The sequence below is a fragment of the Ambystoma mexicanum genome, chromosome 3q (assembly GCF_040938575.1).
Source record: "Ambystoma mexicanum isolate Mex_15411 chromosome 3q, UKY_AmexF1_1, whole genome shotgun sequence".
NCBI classification, from domain to species: Eukaryota; Metazoa; Chordata; class Amphibia; order Caudata; family Ambystomatidae; genus Ambystoma; species Ambystoma mexicanum.
The window spans coordinates 827,819,074-827,833,230 of record NC_090926.1 but is presented as its reverse complement, the minus strand read 5'-3'; positions in this window follow the sequence as shown (position 1 = coordinate 827,833,230).

Below are 14,157 nucleotides of genomic sequence, written 5' to 3'. Positions count from 1 at the left end.
CACGTGTTTACGCTGGGGTGCGGTCAGGGTTTGCAAGGTGTATACACGCATTTACACTGGGGTGCGGCCGGGGATTGCGAGCTGTTTTTGTTCACTTACACTGGGTTGCAGCTGGTTATCGCGGGGTGTTTTCGTGTGATTACGCTGGGGTGCAGCCGGGGATTGCAAGGTGTTTTCACGTGTTTACGCTGTTGTGCGGCCAGGTATTGCAAGGTGTTTTCATGCATGTATGCTGTGGTGTGGCCGGCGATCGCTGGGTGTTTTTGCACGAATGTGCTGGGGTGCGGTTGGGGATTGCAAGATGTTTTCATGCATTTACGCTGGGGTACGGGTGGGGCTCCTGGGGTGTTTTCACATGATTACGCTGGGGTGCAGCCGGGGATCGCAGGGTGTTTTTGCACAGTACGCTGGGGTGCGGCCAGAGATAGCAAGGTATTACCACGCTTTTATACTGGGGTGTGGCCGGGAATTGCACAGTGTTTTTGTACGATTACACTGGAGAGCGGCCGGGAATTGTGAGGTGTTTTCATGCGTTAACCCTGGGGTGCGGCCAGGAATTTTGGGGTGTTTTTGCGCATTTACGCTGGGGTTTAGCTGGGGATCCTGGGGTGTTTTCAGGTGCTTATGCTGGGGTGCAGCTGGGGATCGCAGGGTGTTTTTGCACGATACACTGGGGTGCTTGCAGGGATTGCAAGGTGTTATCATGCATTTACAATGTGGTGTGGCCGGGGATCGCAGGGTGTTTCTGTACGATTACGCTGGGGTGCGGCCGGGAATTGTGAGGTGTTTTCATGCGTTAAAGCTGGGATGCGGCTGGGGATTTTGGGGTATTTTTGCACATTTATGCAGGGGTGTGGTGGGGATCACAGGGTGTTTTCACGTGATTATGCTGGGATGTGGCTGGGGGTTGCGAGGTGTTTTTGCACATTTACACTGAGGTGCTGCCTGGGATGATGGGGTGGTTTTGCGCGATTACTCTGGGGTGTGGCAAGGAATCGTGGGGCGTTTTTGCGCAATCATGCTGGGGTGCAGCCGGGGATTACAAAGTGTTTTCACGCAAATTTGCTAAGGGGCCTGTATGCTGGCCCAGGCATGGCGCGTGGGGGTGTGTTGGGGGCATTACTGGTGCAGCTTGCTGTTCTTGCACCACGGCTACTGATACCTCAGGAAATCAATAAATATGCGTGCCGCGCAATCATTTCTCTGCACCAGGGCTGGCACATGCACCTTCTCTGTGCACAGAAATTGTGCCTTTTCTGTGCCAGATTCTATGAATCAGGCCCGTTATCGTCTTTGCATCTATAGCACTTTCGTAAGCGAAGAAGATTTACTCCACCATAGAAAAGAAGGATGTTGGCATACACATGGGCTGTAGATTATTTTCTCACATACGTCTGGGGCATGAAATGTCTACTCATTATGGACCACAAACTCCTAGTTCACCTACTGAGCTGTGGAGAGACCCGAACATCGACACCCCAGCTTGCTCGCATCAAAGCAAAGCTGCAAAAATACACATACGAAATACAACACATAGCAGGCTGGAATAATGTCCAAGCAGAGTGTATGTCCAAACTGCCAATGCACAAAGACACAGAGACCAGCGTTCTACAAGATGAATGTGCGGTTGCATCACTCACCGATTTGAGGAGCCGAGAATTCCTTGAAATGAGCAAAGGACACTGGAAAGAAGAAGCAACCAAGGATGTCACCACAACAAAAATCATGGAATGGGTCAGGAAAGGGTGGCCTGATGAGAAATCTATCCCAGAATAGTTGTGTCCTTATTGGAAAGTAGCAGATGAGATCTTTGAATGCGAACAGATGCTTATGAAAGGTGACCAAGTAACCCCAGCTGTAGTAATGAGAAGAACCATCATATGCAGGGCTCACGCCGGTCATCTCAGAAAACAACATGACGAGAAGGAGAGGGAGGGAATCATATTGGTGACCAGGAATGGACTCAGAAATACAGACACTTTTTTTTAAATTGTTTTTTTATTGTGTTTGGTTATAATCCATAAACATAATATAGACAAACCTTTACAATATCACATCTTTCATAGTAACCGAAACTATACAAATAGAATTAACATTTCTAAAACACACATAATAAATCCACCCAACCCTCTCCTCCTCCCTACTCTAAAACATCTTCAGCAAATTTTCCCAAACAATTTACAAATGCCTACTGGCCCACGGATCTCCACTATCTTTGCCCCTAAACACACCACCCCCCCGGGTCTCTATCCGAAAAGTGACTTTGATCGGTGGAGATTTAGGGCTCCTAAAGTCTCCACTACCGCTGCTGTAAGTTGGACATTATACCCTGAGATCATTCTATACGACATGTTTTCAGATGATACCCATTCCAACCTCTCAACAAATCTTCCGAGCTTGTTTTCCCTAAGTGCCCGTGTCCCTTCACAATCTAGCAATAAGTGCTTTAATGACTGATTTATAGGTGGATTGCATTCATTACAATATTGCACCGCTTTTAGCTCTTGTTTTCTAATTGCCAGAATCTCTCCTGTGGGCAGTATATTAAGTCTCGCCCTTAGAAAGTCGTTCCTACTTCTGCTATATGGGAACTTTACCAGGTATCGTGAAAGAAAACCTAGTTTAGAATCAACCACCAGAAATCTGTTCCACAGGCTTGATGTCCTAACTGTAGTAGTGGTGTCTATCCATTAGTTCCATTTCCCGCTTTACTTTTAAAGGGTTAGCTATGAGGACCTCTCTATCTAGGCCTATTTTGGCTAGCTCTTGTTCCATTCTATATTCCAAATTCCACAGGGCCCTCCATTTCAGGCCCCCCAGGTGCGCCTTAATGTCCTCATACAGTGAGTCTAGTTTTGGGCTTATGATTTCTCTGAACAGTGACATCAGTTTCCATTTGGCCAAGCACCCTAGAGATTTCAAGCCTAAATCATATCTCAGGTGCCATCCTGTGGTACTAGGGGCAGATTTAAAGCCCCCTTCCATTCTCTACCTTCCAATTTTGCCCAGTCGAAATCCCAAATTAACAGCTTGGCTTCCAGCCCGTATAGCAATAAGGGAACAATTTTCATCAAATAATATTTTCTCATAGGGATAATTGAGAATCTGCAGTATTTAGAATTGATTTGTAAGTAGGGGACAAAGCGGAGACCCTTGCTCATAATATCTTGTTCTACTTTATGGATTGTTGGGCAAGCATAAAGCTTGTACACCAAATATACCAGTTCTTCCACTTGCAGAATTGTTTGGCCTACAAGTACCCAGTGTTCAAACAACCTTTTCTTCAGAGGATGCTTGAACACCATTATCTTTGATTTACTTGGGTTTATGTTCAGTCCGTTTTCAGCCGCATAGTCTCCCAATCCATTTAACAGCCGTTGTAAACCTATGGCTGTGTTATCTAACAGAATAATATTGTCGGCATAAGCTAGCCAAAAGATCTTTTTCCCGTTTAATTTCGGGCTGGCCAGAGCCGACGATAATAGATAGGTTCCCACATCTGCCAAAAATAAATTGAAGAGCATGGGTGCTCCCAGACATCCCTGTCTTACCCCTCTTTCCACTGGGATTGTCTCGGATAAATGCCCCTTGTTATCCAGTTTCACCCTTATTGTGTTCCCTTTGTGAAATGACATTATTCCAGCCTTTCTGGGATCCCTTTACTCCTAAATTTGTACCACAGCTTCACCCTATCAATATGGTTAAGAGTGATCTATCCATGCCCCATATACTGGTATGCCCCCCTTATTCTACGTGGATTCACTAAGCAAATTCAACACCATGCCATTTAATGTTGTTGACAGCCCCTTTCTAAAACCTGTCTGGAAGCGGGAGAGTACTTTCTCCCCCTCCATCCAGACTAAAAGCTCCCCTAGCAACACCTTCATAAAGATTTTACTCTCTATGTCAAGGAGAGTGATAGGCCGATAGTTTGCTGGATTTGTCCTATCGCCCTCCTTGAAGAATGGTACCACCAAAGCCATCTTCCAGGACAGTGGGAGCTGTCTTTTCCATAAGATCAATGAGAACAGGTGTTTTCAAATTTTTGCCCAGAGTAGTGTCTCCTCTTTAAGTACCTGATATGTTAAGCCATTCAGGCCTGCTGCTCTCGAGGATGGGGCCTTCTTTATTATGTCCTCAATATCTGATTCCTCCTGCCCTAGCTCCCACTCTTGATCTAACAGTCTACAGTCTAATTCTCCTTTTGATTTTTTAAATATGCCCCAAAGATAAGCTATCCAATATTTTTCAGGCACCAAATTACACAGGGAGCCACTAGAGTGATGATCTAACTCATTTAGCACTGACCAAAGATTTCTTGAGTTTGTTTCCGAGACCAACCTTCCCCGTCTCGTTGAAGGTGGATAACCGTTTGACTCTTCGTCCATGCCCTATAGTTATTTCTAAGTTGCTTTGCTTTCGTACTATACTCACTTTTATTCAGCTTAAGAGCCTTAAGATCACGGATACTTTTTCTTAGGGACCGTTTCTTTATCCACATTTCCTCATCAAAGCTGTGGATATGCTTATGACAGACTCTACCTAACGGAAATTTTGGAGGGGCTAGAGTCCAAATGGCATTCACAAATTCTTCTGGATAACACATCTCTCTAATTATGTGGTCTGGTATGTTATATAGCTTGTTATTTAAACTTCTCCTACCCTGGGCATAATTTACTAGTGTTACTCTACCTTTTGCTCCAGACAGCTCTTGTTTGTGCAGAATCTTTGGAGCCAATGCCAAGTGCGTGAATGTAAGTTACAGTCTCGAGTGGTCACTATCCCCTTCGTCCTTAACCCCCAATGTAGGAGAATGGGCTAGAAGGCCTTCACTAATCAGGATATAGTCCAAAATGGAGGCTGAGGTACCTCTGTGCCACATCATACAGGGTGCCATATCTCCTTGGTTCACCACAGACAGCATTTCTAAGTCCCAGGCGGACATAAATTCACCTAAGCCTTCCCTCTCTCTAGTAGAGATTTTCTGGGGGCCTCCGCCCTTCTTCCCCTTACTGTGGGGCACACATTCCACATTGAAGTCTCCTGCTAGCAGGATATTCGCTCCCTCCCAATCTTCCTTGATTCTCCCTAATAAATCTGATAATTTGCCAGAAATATCTGAATCTCTGATTGGGCAGGGTTCCAGTAAACATTTATCACTATCCATACCAGGTTCCCCAAATTAGCAGTCAGATGTATTTTGCATGCCAATATGCCTAATTCGTCTTTAAAAATTGGGGTTGCAGATCTCACGCAGCTACTTTTAAAGGCCAACACCAACCCCCCCGCAGGACGACCGTTGGCTTTTTGTCTAGCTGGAAGGGAGTGAATCATAAACCCTTCGATCTCTATTGGGTCAACTAGCCATGTTTCTTGTAGTGATAATATGTCCATTTACCCCAGCAAATATTCTCTTGTGCCTCTAGCCCTAAAGGTCCTGAAACCCCTTGTGTTCCAGCACACTATGTTGAGTCCCTTTTGACTAAAGACCCTGCACCCCCAGTCCCAAGCTCTTCAGCACTTAAAATAGAATACCTGGTAGGGAGGCCAATGCTTTCGCTTGACTTAGAGGTTCTTGTTGCTTGCCCTCCACCCTGATCCCATCTGGGCCATGCAGGCCACTTCCCTCTCGCTCAAGCGAATTACCTTGTTTGCCACTATACTTGGGGAAGTGTTCAGAAGGGTATACGGAGGGGTATTAAAGACCATCAAGCCTTCAACTTCCAAGTTTCTATCGCTTTTAAAACTGCAGAGTGCGCCCTTAATGAGTTCAGTCCTATCTCCACTATGGAGAGGTCATTCTGGTCTGAGAACCTGACATATTCAATATCATTTGTGGAAAATAGGAATAAACATTTAACTTTTTTAAATATAGACACAATCACTGATCTATTTAATGATTTAAAGTGGGCTTGTTTGGACAGTTTCTTCAGACAAAGCTTTGGTATTTCAAAGCCAGTAGTGCTCTCCTGCTGGTTCGTTGCCTTTTCTTGAATGTCCTCGGAGTCTATAATTTCCAGTCCTTTGAAACCTTCCAAAGCTGTCCCCCCTTGGGCCCCATTCAGTTCTGGTAAGGTACAGAATTTGCCAGTTCCCAGTTTCATGATCATCGCAGGCGGGGATTCCCTCTGGTCCCCCAATTGTTGGTTTGGGTCATTTGTTTTTCACAAATATCGGTGCCAGTTTAACCATTAGTCCACCATTTTTGGTGCTTCCTCCGCCTAATTGACTGGTGGATTTTTTCTTCTGGGTAAAAATCGGGGCTAGTTTCCACCCTCTGTCCCCTTGAGTCCCGATCGTATTGACGCCATTTATTGTTGCCTCAGTTTGCAGGCTCACACTTACTTTTGTTACTTCTGGTTCACTGTCCTTAATTACCTGCCTCGTTTTTACTACCCCTTTCTTAAAAACAGACAAAGCTCGATAGTTAGTTTCCTGCTCTACAAGGTTTTCCAGTTCCTTCCCCGAAGATTTATGCGTATGAGACTATTTCCTCTCTTTATGTTCCTCTTCATTTTTTATGTTTTTCCGCTTCTGTTTCTTTTGATTTTTAGTTTCATTTCTTGATTTCTCACCTGTGGGGGAATCATATCTAAATCATCTTTATCTCCTTTCCTCTTCTTTTTCATCTTTCTTCTCCTTCTGTAATTTTGGATACATGCCTCCGTCCAACCTAGCATGGAGCCATTTATATCTTCCTTGGCCACTTCTCCCGCTATATGTTGGTGGTCTTCTGAGATGCTTTCCGTGTCTTCCCATATTTGTACTGTCCTCAAAAGTTCTTCTACTGTTGATTCCGACAGGGGTGTATCTTCCTGCGGTCACCCTTCTGTCTCCCCCGTTTGACATTCTGCTTCCTACAAATGAGGTTTAACCTGTTGATGTATCATGATTTCCTTTATCTGATTTCTTGTATGTTCTTCTTCCTTTGCAAACTTCCTACATACGGTGTGAAGAAGCTCAATATTTTCTTTTTATTTTCTAGCTTCCTATTTAATTTCCCGGATTTTTGGGGTTGACATAACGTTATCCACGTTACTGAGACCCACCATTGATCCGTCACATTTCGTCATCTCATTAGTCAGCTCCAACAGGATCCCTGCTTGGATTGCACTTCTCTGCTCAGCATCTCAAAGACCGAGACCACTGAATTTAGGACATAGTTGAGAGCCTTTAAGGTCAAACCATTTAGGGGTGGAGCTTCTATTGACTAATTTCCCCGCACTTCTATATGAACATCATTCTGTATGTCTTCCCCCAAATGTGGGTCTCTACCCTGCTCCCCTCCCCCATTCCTGCTCTCTCCCGTCACTCCACCAACCTCCTCTTGATTGGCGACCACTCGTAGAGCTTCGACCGGTTGGTTACCAATTTCTCTTACGGCCACTATCACATCACCCCAATTTGGGTCTGCTGTATCTACCAGTTCATCTAAGCTTCTGCTTCTTCTTTTCCCAAAGTATTCTTTAATTTTCCTTTGGATATTTTAAGTAGTGACCGTACATTCTAAGCCTCTTTTCCAATGGTTAGTCTGGTCATTTTGGCTCTCCATCCCTGTATCCCTTCCCTGAGGATGTTGACCTGAACTGTGAATTTGAGCCATAGTTGTTACCAAATTTTGGATTGGGTTTACAGGTGTCTCCCCCATCTGGGGTGTTCCTGTAACCATTGATTGTGTCACTGGTTCCAAATATGATCTATCCCATTCTGATACTTTGGCTGACTCTAAAAGGGCACTACTCCTTAGTTTCATTTTTTAGGATTTGTACTTGTTCTTGAGGGTTTAATGATATTATTCCTCTTTGTCGCTTCAGGGCACTTCCCCCGATTTGTAAAAGTCTGGCAAATAATTATTTTCCACTAGTATCTCATTCTTTGGAGGGCTATGCCCACTTACTTCCCTGGATAAACTGCCTCCAGTGAAGACAGCTGTGGGAAGCAATGAGAATCTCCACTCTGTGGTTATTATTGAGTGTGCAATCCCAGGCACTTGCAGTACCAGTCCCCGTCCTGAAGAAGTTCCACTCCTAGGGATAGGACCTGGAACAAGTCCCTTGATCACCTTGGCTCCTAGTTTTCCCAGGGGAGTACATCTTTCCAAACAGTGATTCCTTCACTGGCCCACCCGCATTCCCTTGTGTTAACACCACAGGGGGGGGTTATGTGTGGGTTGCCCTGTGTGCACTACTCACACCCCAGGACCACATTTCCACCTGTGTGTTTATCCTGCTAATTTTGCAGTGCAGTAGCAAGTAGCGAGTGGCGGGATCAAAAGGTATTAGCCCCAACAGTCTCCCACTTTCACTCGACTCCCCCACCCACTGCTATGTCATCACCATACTAATACTGATGGTTATGATAATAAAATTGTTGTATTATTTAGCAGTGAAGGACTGCTAGGCATAATAGGCTTTAGCCTTACTGCTTACTGCTTACTCGCTCGCCGCTTACTGTGACGGCAGTCAAGCTCAAGCCCAGCGGGGTGGATCAAATTTGAATTGCCACACCGCGGGCCTCACCACAAGTAATTCCAATAAGAGGCAGGAGGAAGGCGGCAGGCAGCAGGGCACATGAGGCCACCCTCGAGACCTTGAGCCCTTAAATTTTCCACCCGTAGTCTGGTCTCGTCAAATACTCAGAAACTCGCCACCCGACCTCCCCTTCCGGTGGTGTTCCAGTAGCAGTCACCTCACCTCTCCTATGTATTGCCTGTGCCACCCGAGCAACCCTCGATTCTTGGTGCTCGACTCTCCCTGCACCACCGAAGCTCTGCAGGTTTCGAGGAAATCACCACTCGTCGTACACCAAACGTGTGCGCGTACACTGATTCCTGAGCACTGGTTCGTCAAGCCGCACTGCCTCACTGGAGCACACAGGTTAGCAGCCGCTTCCGACAAACAATCTCTCATTTTAATTTTCATTCCAGAGAGATATCAGGAATGTATAAATAGTGACAAGCGACTCAAAATAAGGCATACACCACTAGACCCAACAGAAGTACCAGAAGGGGTGTGTCAAAAATTGGGCATGGAATTCATAGGGCCGCTTGAGCTAATAGAACATGAACACAAGTATGGCATAATACTAGTAGACTATTTATCCAAATGGGTAGAAGTTGAGTTTGTATCCAACATCACCGCAGCTACTGTGATTCAGTTTCTCAAGAACATTTTTCAAAGAGAATGGTTGCCAAGAGAGCTGGTCACCGCCAATGGAGTTCAACTTGTATCAAGAGAAATGGAAAAGTTCATGAAGGAGAACAATATCCAGCAGATAAAAGCAGCCTTATATCACTCACAAGTAAATGGGTTGGTCGAAAGTACCAACAAGTTCATCAAGGGGGCCCTGCAGTTACCTACCACAGTGGGTCTCAAACCGCATACCAAAGTGAAAGAAGCAGTGGCTGAACATCGACTTACCCCAATGGGGAAACAAACATATCAATGTTCCTCCTCCTCGAGGACGCAGGGCAATGTCCAAGCTGGGTCTGCCTCGGTGGCAAATATAAGAGAGGTTGAAAGGGTGGACATGGTAGAATTGGTGTGGTGAGTGAATAAGAGCAAAAAGAACATGAAAAGATACAGTTACGAAAGACGAAAGCATCAACAAAGCACAGTTTGAGAGGGTGATTTGATAAAGATTAAAATGCTACACAGAGACCCCATGACAGGGTCCAAGTTCAGTAGACCAGTAAGAGTGGTACAGCGAGGGACAAATCATGTACGCACCCAAGATGGTAAGAAATTGAATCTAGAAAGGGTGGCGCTCGTTGTCGGCGAAGTCGACAACGAGAAAGGAACCTGAACATGAAGTGGAGCAGGATGAATGGACATTACAAGTTGAAGCCAGTCCAAAAAGGAGACAAGAGATATCCAATGAAAGCAGCATAACACCACAAGAAGAGAATGCAGCGAGCAGTCGACCACAAAGAGAAAGAAGAAGACCAGGAGATAAACTGACTACGTGATGGAATAGCTCAAGCTTTCCACCAAAAGGAGGTATGTAGAGTAAAGGACTTCATGGAAGACCCGTGGCTTTCTTGCGAGATCCGGACCCGAGATGTGAAGCAGAGATGGCAGCCCAACACTCTCCTCCCAGATGATGAGCTTTGTATAGACTTACCAGCCCACACAGCACACAGGTGATTCCTGCTGGGACGATACATATTCATGCTTGCAATATATAGACAGCATTGATTAAGCTAGATGATGACACATCATCACGCCTGTGTGTGATCCTTATTCAGACCACAATAAATATGTTGTGAAGTTTGATTAAAAGCGCACTGGGGCTAGCTATTGAAGAGTCGAGAGTGTGATGTTTCCAGATATCATGCATTGGAAGGGGGGACCCTGTTAGGGAGAATTCTCCAGAATGGCTAATTTCCCTTCCCTACTGAGTCCCTCAGCACCTTTTCTGGATTTCTAGGATTTTTTTTTCAGCTGGTAAGAGTGTGAGCCTTTTTTCCACTCTTACATGTGTTTTGCTGTGTGTGTTTAACATTTTTGTGTTCATAGACTGAACCTCACCTACTCCACAGGCATCATATTTTTACTGTGTGTTACACGGCCCCTTCAGTGCAGTGATACAGGGTTGTCTTTTTCAGGCTTCCCACTTTAAACTCCATTTTCTGGGACTGACTACTGTCTTCCAGAACATGTAAAGTTGCCATTGACTTTATTAGTCTTTTTAAATCCACAGACCCAGTACAAACTATCTTACATAGAGTTCTGGAAAGGATTAATAGTATCCCTTTTTGTCTGTTTCTCATGGAACATTATTTTGTTCCCTTTTCATTAAGATTTGGTTGGTGGCAGTGGTATCTACCCTATTCTTCCTACCCCAGTGATTTTAAATAGCCTTGGTATTGTTTAAGGCTATCTCAGTAGACTCAAACTTAAACCCGTTGGACTACATTTACTTTTATATGCTTCCGGCTGGGTTTATTCCCCATTTCTTTTTCTAAAAGTATTTCTGTGTTTTACTCTGCGCATCAAACCAGGTTTGCTTCCTTTGTTCACCGTCCTTTGGCGGGCTTCTGCACAGAAGCCCTCCTTAGGCGCTTGAATGTCTGAGGGGGAAAAGATGTGAGGGAGGGGTTTGAAACTCCATGTACAGGGTCTCCTTGGAGACCCATGTCGGACTCTGTGTGATTGGCTATGGTGACGGTCCCGCCGGGACAGCCACCCTGCTGTGTGATTGACAACCAGGCTGTGTGAATGGGGGAAAACTGCATAAAAATGAGGTCTCTGGGACGGAGCAGCATTTTTGTGTGTGTTACACAGCACCTTCAGTGCAGTGACACAGGGGTGTCTTTTAGACTTCCCACTGACTCAATTTTTCTGGGACTGACTACTGTCTCCCAGAAACATGTAAAGTTGCCAATAACTTTATGTAGTCTCTTTAAACTACAGACCCAGTACACCCCACCTTACATGGGGTATTGGAAAGGTTTAATTCCTATCCTTTTTGTCTCTTCCTCTTGGAGCACTGTTTCGCTCCCTTTACATCGAGACTTGGCTGGTGGCAGTGGTAACTACCCTAACTTTTCTACCACAGTTATCTTACATAACCATGGTATTTTTTTAGGCTATCATATTAGCCTCGGACATAAACCTGATTAACCAAATACATTTTATTTTGGCTCCGGCTGGGTTTATTCGCCATTTCTTTTTGTTAAAGTATTTCTCGTGTTTTTCTCTGCGCACCAAACCGTGGTTGATTTCTTTGTTCGCTGTCTTTTCGCTGGCTTCTGCACAGAAGCCCTCCTAAAGGCACCTGAAAGGCTTGGTGGGCAGGATGTAAGTACCATGGGTTTCCTTGTTAACCCAAGTCACACTCCTGTTTGATTGGCTGGGTGACTGTCCTTGCCAGGACAGCCACCCTGCTGTGTGATTGACAGCCAGGCTGAATGAATGGGGGAAACTGCATAAAAAGCAGGTCTCTGGGACTGGAAAGGCAGAGTCGCCATTAGCACGAAAGAAACAACAAGGAGCTGATGGAAGAGAACCCCTTCAATGACTGAACCGCCCAGTGAAGCCCTGCTGCTGGTCTGAATTTTCAGAGAAGATCCTCCAGGAAACTTCTTCTCTTGAGCTGGTGGGACCAACCAGTTCGCCCAAACTGCAAGCCAGGACCCCTCCTCTGGTCGAATTGCTGTACAGAGCTACAGTGGGCCGGATAGCCAGGAAGGTCGGACCCTGCTTGGGTTTTAAGTAGCGCACCTTTTATTTGTTGCTTTGCTCTGCTGCTGGTTTCTTCCCTGGGTAGTGCAGGAGACTCCAGTCTGTGGTATGTTTTAACCCAACTTTTGCTCTGCTAGGCGGCATCACTGTCGTATGATGGTGCCAGAAACATCAAAATGGCCGCAAAACCCTGGTAGTGCAAAAAACTCTGAAAATTGCGCTTTGCAATCCACAAAAAGATGGTTGCCCAATCTGCCACGCATGTTGTCAGTGATGTAACAGAGATCTCACTCCTGAAATATGTCACTGGGCTCCACTACAAGTAGAAACGGTGTACAGAATGAAAAAGCAGTGTTTTGCTAAATGAAACCCAAAATCTTGCTTTAAATCCTTTTTTCTTTGTTGCTGAAACTGCAGACTGCCGGTACAAACACCCTCAAACATCCAAAATTCAAGCTGGGTGCTACAATTAAATTAGTTTAAGAAATCATTGTGAACTTGCAAGGTCCTGAAAAGCTGAAAGCATAAAGGGATTTCCACAGCAAAAGTGGCCTGTCTGTGAATGTCAAAATTCTCTGTGCAGCAGAGAACTGGTGTTATGACAGCTGTCTGCCTGATTAAACTTTAAACATGTATAAACTGAAATCAAATGTTTGCAATCTAAGAGGCCTGTTACTGAGAGTAACCATTGTGTAATTGTTTTGATCCCATGGTGTAAAATCTTGAATCAGAATTCTAGCTGCTATTTGAAATCACAAGTTTATTTTAAGCTAAGGAAAAATGCAACAGAATTAACAATTAAATCAAGCTTGGCTAAAAGCTACCAAACTGGAATATCGGGTTTCTCCACAGAAGGATGGCCTTTCCGCCCACCAGGAAATCACACCCAAGCGGTAATTATAGGGGTTGGAAAGAACATGGTCTACAGAGGCAAACAGCAACAATGAACAGCTGCTGCTAAGGAAATGCGAGGTGTGAGGACAGTCGTAAATAGCCTCTGCCAAGAGCAAAAAGGAAGGAGTCTACTACAGGGAGACAAAAAAGGCAGATCCAAACAACCATCTGTGGCTGAACCTTCACAAAGAACATTTTCTTAAAAAGACTTATAAGTTGCCAGTGAAAATTGTGAAAAATATAAAAGCAACTGATTTGTGAAACTAAATTTTGGCTGCACATTTCATGAGGCGAAAAAATCGTGTTACATGTTCTGCAGAGAAAGGGCAAGAAATATGATTTTACACAAAATGTATTTCTCCTAGAAGTATGAAACGTTATACACTTATGCCCATGTTAAACGCACACACTTGTAGAAATCTGCTTATAAATTGGACATTGTGTTCCTGATGAAAAGGGCAAAATTCTGTGAAAAGCCAAGAGTAGATCCCACAGCTATGGGGTTTTGAGAAATAGCTGCCATAAAAAATGTGTAATCTGTATATGTGATTCCTATAGAGGTTGCACATGTGTAAATATGTATGGTGCCAAAAGTAGATATTTTGTACAAGGTGCTAGGGGTGGATTTTCAGCCTCATTAAATCACACCATAAAGGTGACACACTGTTTCTCTCCTCCTATCAATGCAGAGGGGAGACTCTGCCCCAATCACCTGTCAAATGGGCGAGTTTAGGATAAAACAGCCCACACGCCCCCTTTATCATAGCATAAATAGAGACAGCTCACCACTCAAAAGGACGGACAGATTCACTCACTATCCTGATACTGGCAGAGCACCCTGCTGCTGAACTCTACATCTTCCTTGCTCCAGACTCCAGAAACCTGGCAAAGCAGAAACCCATTGCATAGCTGAAACATTTCAGCTAGGCCTCAAATTCCAGAACCCGAACCCCATAAACCTAAGGGGAAGCATCATATTACAGCCGGGCTGCACTGTACTGCTTGCCTGCTGAAAATCAAATTCATCCTAACCAAGAAGGGCAGATCTAATCCAGTTCTGTGCCGTGCTGTGACCAGA